This window comes from Arachis ipaensis, chromosome B08 (genome assembly GCF_000816755.2).
Source record: "Arachis ipaensis cultivar K30076 chromosome B08, Araip1.1, whole genome shotgun sequence".
NCBI classification, from domain to species: Eukaryota; Viridiplantae; Streptophyta; class Magnoliopsida; order Fabales; family Fabaceae; genus Arachis; species Arachis ipaensis.
In genome coordinates, this window is record NC_029792.2 from 122,226,875 (window position 1) to 122,236,320 (window position 9,446).

The window sequence follows — 9,446 nt, forward strand, 5'->3', positions numbered from 1 at the left end:
AAATACATTTAAATCAAATTATCGGATTCTTATATAATTTATATTCAATTGACATTGTCATATTTAGCTTTATCTTATTGACACGTGATTTGTACTAATTACTAGTGATCTTTCAAGTTTTAGTGGCACAACGTAGGAATTAATTTTAATAAATTTTTGCATCAATACAGAAAACAACTTGATTATGAAGTTGTTTAATAATAAATATTAGAATGTTACAAATTTATTAAGGAACAAAATAGGACAACAGATATGAGGTTATGATAAAATTATATTCTGTTAACTTGATGTAATCATATTATAAGAATTGTATGTTTAAAATGTATTACATATACGAGTAAAAATTCTAACAGTAATAAAATAAATAGGTCTCTAAAAAATAAAGTACCAATTAAACTTTTGGGAAAATAAACTATCAGATAAATTTCTCGAAAAAAATGTTAAATTAATAGTTGATGAATTATAATTTTCTAATCTTAGACATAATTCATTGTTCTCAGTCATCTCATTCTACAAGAGACCTATAAATCTATTATTATATTTTTTTATAAACTTATTTGATATTTGTTCCGCCTTATGTTGTCGAGGTATAGCGACTTCCTTTGTCAACAGCTGTGCTCAAGTGGAAGAGGTATACGTCGGCTGAGCTGGAACACTACAGCGGGAGCACCTGCAAAAAATACTCTGACGCTCAAGTAAGAATGTGAGTTATGAGAGAATAAGAGAAATAAATCAGAGTGAGTTCTGTGACCTGTTTTATTCCGTGGTTATCTATTTGTTTATATAGGCGTCAGAAACTGTTTAGTTGGAGCTTTTTTAGGGATTCTCCGTATTTGCCAAGGTTATCCTTGTTGATAACGTTAGCTTTGTCAGTTGGGATTCTGAGCTTCGCATAGCTCTCCCGAATTTGGCGGGTTTGTTACTATTTGATTCTGCTTGCCGAGATATACTCCGTTGATCGAGGTTTTACGCTACGTATCATAGCCCCTAAGGTTGCCTTGTGTCTTTAAGGAAACATAGGCAAGCTTTTAAGTTCTCGGATTTGTTGTCGTAGATTCCGTTGCCCCTCGTGTTTGTTTTCTTGGGAAAGAGGAACGTGCGCATTTAATTGCCGTTTCGTTTCCCGCACTGAAATGATTGATGTGAGTTTATGGTTCAGTTTTCGGTACGATCTTAGACGTTTGATTTTTGGTATAGTATTTGGATGGCTAAGATTGAAGCGGTTTTAATTTTGAATTTTGAAACCGTTTCACTTCCCCATGTTTTATTACTTGGGTTGTCTTAGGTAACCCCTGCTTTGTTTGTTCTGAGTTTTCACTTCTCGCATCTTCTACCAGAGGAAAAAAGGAAATAAGTAACAAAGGTTTGTTTTGAAGGCTTCTGGTCTTTTTCCCTTCTTTTCTTTCTATTTTGTCGTTTTGTTTGCTCTGGGGTTATGGAAAAGGCTAAGGTTACTGTTGTAGAGAGCGACCCTTGTAGCTGGGTTAGTGAGTAGGTTAAACAGTGTGTGTCTAGGTTTAATGATCTTGAGTCTGTGAGAGTGTTGGGTTCTAATGTGTGGGTTAGGGAAGGACATAACATCAGGATAGAGCTTTTACCTTGTGATGAGGGGGATCGTGTGTGTGAGCGGATTGAGGGTTCGTCATATTTCTATCTTTATTCTTGTTTGTTGACTAAGCTGGGTGTCCGGTTCCTATTTACAGACTTTGAGTGTGGTGTTTTGTTCTGGTTGAATTGCGCTCCTTCTCAGTTACATCCTAACTCCTGGGACTTTGTCCATGCCTTTGAAATTTTAATGGATATTCTGGAACAACCTCCTTCCCTCAGGGTATTCTTCTCCTTGTTTCAGTTTAAGGGAGTCAGGCGGGGTTTGTGGGTGAATCTTAGTAGCCATCCTCGTCGTTCAGTATTTTTTCTGTATAAATCCTCTTATAAGGATTTTAAGACAATGTTCGTCAAGGTTAGAAGTGTTGAGGATGGATTTCCTTTTTATTTGAATGAATTCTTAGAGGAGAGATTTCCTATTTCTTGGTTTCCTGAGCCTGTCCAGGTGCTTGATGTTGATGATAGGGTATCCGATGACAATGTTGTATTGGAATTTTTATTAGAGGCGTTGGATTCGGTAGGGTTGTTGTCTGTTGCTGAGTTGTTGAAGTGGGATTCAGATAAGGAGGCGGTTTTGGATTATTTAGGTAACTGGTTTTGATATTGTTTTTTGGTGTAGTGGTATTGTCATTACTGATATTCGATTTTTTGTGATTTTGTTTGCAGCTGAAAAAGCCCCCACTATCACTACTGCTGGGCTAAAGTCGTTTTTTAGTCAGAGGAAGAAGAATGAGAAAGAAGGGTCGACAACCAATGTGGGTAAGGAGGGTGGTGTTGCTGCTCAGGCCGAGGTTAAACATCGTCCGAAAAGAAATAGAGTAAAGACTCGCGCCGAGGTAGCAGAGAGTAAAGAGGAGAATTCTCCAGCTTTGCCAATTGTGGAAGCTGCGTATGAATCTCAAAAGAGGCTTCATGCTTACCGCGAGGATGACAACATGAGGTCCTTATGGTCGAGGTTCTTTCCCTCTGCCACCCTTGCTGATGAGCTGTGTCGCTTTCCTGATGATTCCAAGATGATTGAGGAAGTTGGTCGGGCTGGCACTAGCCATTTTCTTCAGGTATCTCCACTCTTTTTGTTCATGTTTCGCCTTCATTTGTCTTACTACTTCTTTTTTATCGCAGGTTATTGGAGCTCGGATTGTTGCCATTGGGAGGGCTCAGGAGCTTGCTGTCGAGTTTGAGGTGAAGGATTCTCTTAATATTGCTGAGTTGTCTTCTGCTGTTCAGGAGAAGGAAAAGATGATTGTTTAACTTTCCACATCTTTGAAGGGAAAAGAGAACGATCTTGCTAAGGAAAAGCGCCTTCATTCATTGGTTGCTGAAAATAACAAGCTTCTGAAATCTGAGAATGGTCAGTTAACGGCCCGAGTGAAGGATTTGGAAACCGAGGTTTACGAGGCTTTTGCACAGGGTTTCGAGAGGGCTAGTGGGCTTCCTCTCAAGTTCGGGTTCTGTTTCCTGAGGTTGACGCTGATAAGCTTGATGCGACGAAGATCATTGTTAATGGGGAGCTGATTGATGATGAAGCTGACAAGCAAAGTAATAGTTCAAGTATTGGTGATAAGATAGAATGAGGACTGTCTTTTTATTGCTTTGTTTGATATTTTGATGTATCTAAATGTTGCTGGTGTTTTGGGGATTTTGTTTTGTTTGATGTTTTTGTGTAATTTGACTGTTATGACTTTTTCCGAGTATGAAGCTCGGTTCAGTTTCTTTGAATAAATATATGCGTATATATTTTGATTAGCCGTGGTTTTTGTAAGTTGTATGATAGTCACCATGGACTATATTCGTTTGCTAAAAAGATGAAAAAGATTATTATGTTATTGGATTGATGGGATATGGCGTCCGGCCTCATTAAAACCCTTTTGAGTAAAACCCTATCTTATTGGGATAAAACCTCAAAATGGGAAAAAGAGTACCTTCATCTACTTTGACATACATTATGATTGAAATTTCCTCAAAGAGGATACATTCCAGTTTCCTGGTACTGGATCTCCCAATAACGTCTCTAGTTGGTATGCTCCTCTACCGACCACTCAAATGATTCGGAACGGGCCCTCCCAGTTTGCTGCTAACTTCCCATGTGTTTGTGGCTTCCTTGCTTCCTCTGTTTTTTTTAGGACGAGCTCCCCACTTTCAAATGTTCTGGGTATAACTCTTTTGTTGTGTCGCTTCTGTATGAACTGCTTCATTGCTAGTTGCTTTATTATTGCTATCTCTCTTTCTTCGTCAACAAGATCTAAGTCTGTTAGTCGTTCTCTATTGTTTTTGCTTGCATCGACTAGTTTGAACGGGGTCTCTCCTGTTGCTGATTGTACTGTTGTGTTATAGCCCCAGAGGACCTCTGGGATAAGGTCGGGCTATTCGCTTTTTACGTCGTCCAACTTCTTTTTTAGGGCCTGCAAAATAACCCTGTTAGCTTATTCTACCTGACCATTTGCTTGAGGATGTTCAACCGAACTAAAATGATGCTTTATATTGAAGTTTTGTAAAAAAGTGGCGAGGTTATAGTCTGTGAATTGTCTTCCATTGTCAGAGATTATTTCTCTTGGTATGTCGTAGCGGCATATAATGTTTTTCCAAAGGAAAGACCTCACCTTTTCGGCTGTAATTCGTGCAAGGGGTTGTGCTTCAATCCATTTTGAAAAGTAATATATTGACACCAAAAGGAACTTTACCTGCCCTGACGCTTTCGGGAAGGGGTCGAGAATATCTAATCCCCATCTGTCGAAAGGTCAGCTTACCTCTAGGGTGTGCAATTTCTCGGCAGGTGTTGTTGAGATGGCGGCGTATTTTTGGCAATTGTCACACTCCTTTACTTTGGCAATGCAGTCTCTCTTTATTGTTGGCCAATAGTACTCTGTTCGCATTATCTTGGCGGATAATGCTTGGCCACCAATATGATTTTCGCATACTCCTTTGTGTGTCTCTGCCATTACTATTTCGGCATCGTGTTTGCAGATGCATTTTAGGAGAGCTTGTGATAATCCTCGTCTGTAGAGATTATCTCCTACTGCTATGTAGTAGCTTGCTCTTCTTCGAAAGGGCTGTGGATTTTGTTCCTCCCTTAGGATGGTTCCTGTTTTGATATACTGGAGAAAAAGTGTTCTCCAGTCTCCTTCCTGTGTAATGCTCAAAACATTATTTAATTCAAAGCTTGGTTTTTCAAGTGTTAATTGTGAAAGTGTTGGTGTGTGTGATTGTGGCCTTGTTGTTGCTAAATTAGATAAAACGTCGCTCTTGTGTTTTGTTCTCTGTTCACATGTAGGATTTCAAACTTATGAAATTTTAAAATAAGATCCTTTGTTATGAGCCAGTATTTTTCTAACAAAGGATCTTTTACCTGGAAGTCACCTTTGATTTGCTGGACGACGAGTAGTGAATCACAATATACCGTGAGATGAGGTATTTGTAAGTCCTGGGCGAGCTTTAGTCCTGCTAGAAGAGCTTCGTACTCTGCCTGGTTGTTGCTTGCTGCAAAGGAGAATTGTAATGATTGTTCGGCTATGACCTGTTCTCCTTCTTTAAGTGTTATGCCTGCTCCACTTCCGTCTTTGTTTGCTACACCATCTACATAAAGTTTCCAGGTTTGCTTGTCTTCGGTTGTTAGCTCAGAGATGAAGTCGGCTAGTATTTGCAATCTTGGGGTTTTCCTAGGTTGATATTGTATGTCATATTCGGAAAGTTCAACGGACCACTTTGTTAGACGTCCAACAAGCTCGGGTTTGGTTAAAATCTGTCTCAACGGTTGATTTGTTCTGACTATTATAATGTGGCTTTGGAAATATTGCCTCATTCTTCTTTCTGTTGTGACCAAAGCCAGTGCGAGCTGTTCTATCTTTGGATATCTGGTTTCTGCCGGTTGTAGTATTCTGCTGACGAAGTACACCGGCTTTTGTGTTTTCCCTGTTTCAGAAACTAATACCGAACTTATGGCATGGTTAGAAGCTGATAAGTATAAAAATAACGGTTTACCGAGTTCTGGTTTTTGGAGGATTGGTGGTGATGGCAGTATTTGTTTGAGCTCTATGAAGGATCGCTCGCAATTGTCTGTCCAGCTGAACTTTTTGTTCTTAGAGATTGTCTGGAAAAAATGGTATGATCGGTTTGCTACTGCAGGTAGGAATCGTGATAATGCGGTAACTCTTCCTGCCAGTTGTTGTACTTCTTTTATTGTCTTCGGGTTGTTCATTTTAAGGATAATCTCACATTTTTTCTGAGTTCGCTTCAATCCCTCGTGAGGTCAGCATGAACCCGAGGAATTTCCCTCCTTGAACTCCAAATGCGCATTTTTCTGGGTTGAGTCTCATGTTATATGCTCGGATCTGTTGGAAGACTTCTTGCAGGTCATCACAGTGTGATCCTTGTGCCGAGGTTTTTGCTACCATGTCGTCTACATATATCTCCATATTTTGTCATATTTGATGTTGGAAGACTTTGTCCATTAGTCGCTAGTATGTTGCTCCTGCATTCTTAAAGCCAAATGGCATAACTTTGTAACAAAAATTTCCGTATTCTGTTATAAAAGCCGTTTTGCTTTGATCTTCTGGATGCATAAGGATCTGGTTATAACCAGAGTATGCATCCATGAAGCTTAGGCTTTTAAATCCAGAAGCATTATCAACTAGTTTATCAATGCAAGGTAAAGAATAGGCATCTTTTGGGCAAGCCTTGTTTAAATTTGTAAAATCGACACACATGCGTCATTTACCTGAGTTCTTCCTTACCATTACCACATTTGAGAGTCATGTGGTGAAGCGAAGCTCTTTGATGAAGCTAGCGTTGAGGAGCTTCTTGGTTTCTTCAAGGGCTGCTTTCATTTTTTCAGTTCCGAGGTTCCTCTTCTTCTGGGCGATTGGTCTGCTTGTTTTGTCTATGGCGAGCTTATGGCAGATTACATTTGGATCTATTCCTGGCATATCTGCTGGTGACCAGGCGAATAGGTCGGCGTTGTCTCGGAGCACTCTTATTAACTTTGCTCTCTCCTATCCTTCTAATGCTCGGCCGATATAAGTAAACTGTTCGGCCTTTGTTGTCAGGCGAATCTTTTCGAGTTCGTCTATTGGCTGGGGTCTTTCTTGGAAATCCTCCCTGGGATCCAGTTCTGCGAGGGACAATACCTCGGATGCGGTATGAGTTGTTTTCGTCTCCTGGTTAGCCCTTGGTTCCATGCTGGTTTTCTTCAGGCTGGCGTTGTAACATTGTCGAGCTTGTTGTCGGTCTGAATGTACCGTTGCTACTTTGTTGTTTTGTACCTGAAACTTAACACACAAGTGTAATGTAGATACTACCGCTCTGAAGTTATTCAGGGCGGGCCTTCCGAGAATAATGTTATAAGGGCTAGGACAGTCAACTATGAGATATTGGACGTGAATAGTTTTTGACAATTGGGGGTCACCCATGGTTGTTTTTAGCCATATGTGCCCTTTTATTGGGGCCCTTTCTCCGGAGAACCCAACTAGTTCTCCTGATGAAGGTTGCATAGCTTTTTCAGATAGTTGCATTTTTATGAAGGTTGAATAAAATAATACATCAGCACTACTACCTAGGTCCAAAAGGGCCTTTCTTACCAATAGCTCTCCAGTTTGGATGGAGATTACCACTGGGTCGTCGAGGGTTGGGCCTGTTGATGCTAAGTCGTCTTGATTAAAGGTTATCAGTGGCTCCGTTGTGTTGTGTTTTGTTGGAGGTATTGTTCCTTCAATGGCTAACATTGCTCGGTAACTTCTTTTTCGGGCCGAGCTTGTTTCGGCTCCTCCTGCGTATCCTCCTGATATGCAGTTAATGATTCCTCTAGGGGGTCTGGTGTTGTCCATTTCCCTTTTTCTTTCTCCGTTGATCGTTCTTCTGGCTCCTTTTTGGTTTCCATGATTTTCCGTCCTTCGACATATTTGTTTAGGAGTCTTTGCCGAGCTAACCTCTCCAACAGGTCCTTTGCTATTACGCATTCGTCTGTTGTGTGTCCGTACTTTTGGTGGAAAGCACAGTGTTTGCTTCTGTCTACAAATCGTTGATCTTGATAACTTCCTGCTCTCGCGGGCGGTTTGATTATCTTGGCGTTGAGGATCTCCTTGATTATGTTCTCCCTTTTTGTATTGAATCTGGTGTAGGTGTCGAACTTTGGTGTGAGCTTGAAGGGTTTCTTTTGTTCTTTGTTTGATCATTTAAAGGTCCTTTCTTCCTCCTTTCTAGTTGGTTGTTTGTCCGTCCTCTGTGCTTCGCGGAGCTCTTCGATTTCCATCTGTCCTGCAGCCCTTTCTCGGAACTCCTCCAATGATTTGGGTTTGGTTATTGCAATTGTTTCTCGAAACTTGCCAGGTCGGAGGTCGGTTTTGAGCGCATGTAGATGGACGGCGGGGTCTAAGTCCGGGATCTCCATGGTGGCTTCGGCAAATCGGGTTAGGTAGTCTTTTAAGCTCTTAAGTTGTCCTTGTTTGATTGTGCCGAGGTAATCTAATCCGTCCACGTATATCCTCGATGCGGCGAAGTAGTCAATGAAGGACCTTGCTAGTTCTTTAAAGGAGGAAATGGTACCTGCAGATAATTTAGAGAACTACAGTAAAACAGCACCATCGAGGTAAGTTGGAAAAGCTCTGCAAAGTATGGGCTCATTATTAGCGCCGTTAAAAACATCATGGATTGAAATTTTTTAATATGAGCCCGGGGGTCATTAATCCCCTTGTATGGCTCTAATGACGTAGGTAACACAAAATTCTTTGGCATCTGAAAGTTGGTGATCTCTTCTGAAAAGGGGTTGTCTAACGTCAGTTTCTCCTTTGGTGGGGTGATGTTCAGAGGATCCGTGTTTCCCGAAGCTGAGCTTTTGGAATTACCCTCCTCGTTTTTCCCAGCATTATTATGGGTGGTGAGCTCGGCTATCCTTCGGACCTCTGCCTGGAGTTCTGCTATCTGAGCCAGAAGTTCGGCTTGGGTGTGGTGAGGAACTCCATTACTGGCCATATCGGAAGATCGGAGGCCCTGCGAAAAGAAAGGATACAGAACTGGGTAGGAGAAATAGTGGGGTTAGATTAAATTCCGGCCCCACGGTGGGCGCCAAATATTCCGTCCTTATGTTGCCGAGGTATAGCGACTCCCTCTGTCAACAGCTATGTTCAAGTGGAAGAGGTATACGTCGGCTGAGTTGGAACACCACGGCGGGAGCACCTACAAAAAGTACTCCGACGCAAGTAAGAATGTGAGTTATGAGAGAATAAGAGAAATAAATCAGAGTGAGTTCTGTGACCTATTTTACTCCGTGATTGTCTATTTGTTTATATAGGCGTCAGAAACTGTTTAATTGGAACTTTTTTAGGGATTCTCCGTATTTATCGAGGTTATCCTTGTTGATAACATTAGCTTTGTCAGTTGGGATTCTGAGCTTTGCATAACTCTCCTGGATTTGGCAGGTTTGTTACTATTTGATTCTGCTTGCCAAAATATACTCTGTTGACCGAGGTTTTACGCTACGTATCAATATTCTTTTTAAGAACCTATATATAAGTTTATCAGAAACAAAATTACAAAAAATTATTTAATGCTTTATTTTCTTTAAAAAACTATTAAGTCTACCCCAACACTTTTGACAGACATATTTCTCTTTATCAAATTTTAATTGATTCCAAACATTATTTATACTAAAAAGTTTTCAGTAATCATAAGAAAATCTTTAATATTTTTCTTTGCAATATCTCTACTACTACACAAGATTTGTTTTGGTCTGCTTGTTATATTATTTAATGGCATTAGTGCACTTCTTCAGACTTCCAAATAAAAACAAAGCGTTATTAACAATTTTTTTGGTTTGACAAAGATATCGACCTGTTAGTTAAAGGATCACG